Source organism: Propithecus coquereli, unplaced genomic scaffold (genome assembly GCF_000956105.1).
Source record: "Propithecus coquereli isolate 6110/MARCELLA unplaced genomic scaffold, Pcoq_1.0 Scaffold53, whole genome shotgun sequence".
NCBI classification, from domain to species: Eukaryota; Metazoa; Chordata; class Mammalia; order Primates; family Indriidae; genus Propithecus; species Propithecus coquereli.
In genome coordinates this window covers 788,119-789,462 of record NW_012151174.1, presented here as the reverse complement: position 1 = coordinate 789,462, position 1,344 = coordinate 788,119, and positions in this window count along the sequence as shown.

The following is a 1,344-nucleotide window of genomic DNA, read 5'->3' as shown; positions in this document are numbered from 1 at the left end:
GGAGGCTGAGGCAGGAGAATCGCTTGAGCCCAGGAGTTTGAGGTTACTGTGAACTAGGCTGATGCCACAGCACTCTAGCCCAGGGAACAGAGCAAGACTCTGTCTCAAAAAAAAAGAAAACTCTGTTCTTTTCAGCTGATCTGGGTGCAATGGTTTTAGCACCCATCAACTGGAAAATTTGCTCAACTTGAACTTTTCAGTCAAAATTGTGTAAGCTGAACTAAATTGAGATGTCTATGGTGTTGGCTATTGTTTCTGCCGTTAATGATCAGTCACCCTGGCTAGAGTGCAGTGGCATGATCACAGCTCACTGCTACCTCAAACTCTTGGCCTCAAGGGATCCTCCCAGAGTGCTGGGATTACAGGTGTGAGCCTGTAGTCACTTGGCCTCTTTGTTTATTTCTTTATTTTTTCATCCTTCCATAGGATACCAACTGCAGCAGGGCAGAGATTTTTTTTTTGTCTTTTTTTTTTGTCTTCCAGTGCTATATCCTCAGGGCCTAGAATAATGGGCATATGGCAGGTGTGCAGTAAGTGTTTTTTGAATGAATGAATGAATGAATAAATGAGTGGACATGTTTTCCCATTACCTAACACCCCAAGCAGACTTTGAGTTCCTTGAAAGCAGGGCCTGTGTGTGTCATTGTGTATCCTCAGCACTCAATAACTAATAAAAATAAGTATTCAGTAAATGCTCGCAAAATAAAGGAAAGGTTATGTATGTGACAGAAAGTGGACCAGGGGTTGCCTGGGGCAGGGCTGGGAACGGGCAGTGATTGCAAATGGGCAGAAAAGATCTTTTTAGAGTGATAGCAATGTTCTAAAATTGGATCGTGATGGTTACACAACTGTAAAATCATTCAGAATGGCTGTTACTTAAAACAGGTGAATTTTATACTAGGTAAATTATACCTCAATAAAGCTGTTGAAACAAAGTATGTGTTGAGGGAGTAAGTAAATGTTCTGAAGAGGTCAATGTAGGTCGTCTGAGCCTCACTGGCTCTTGGTGATACTGGGGACACAGGGGTGAGTGACCAAGATAGCCCTGTTCTCATATGGCTTCCTGTGCAGGAGGGAGGCCGACTCTTCATAGACAGTGACAGCCTGGAGGAGTCAGGGGTGGGATAGGGGGACGCGGGCAGGGTGGTCAGTGCGGGATGGGGAGCACGGCCTAGGGATCTGGGGGGGCACGGGCAGGGGAGTCAGGGAGGGATGGGGGGCACGGGCGGTCGGGGGTGGGATGGGATGAGCATAAGGGACTGTAGGAGCCCAAAGGAGGCGCCTGATCCAAACTGGGGGAATCAGGGAAGACTTCCCAGAGGAAGGAACAGCTGAGCCAGGGCC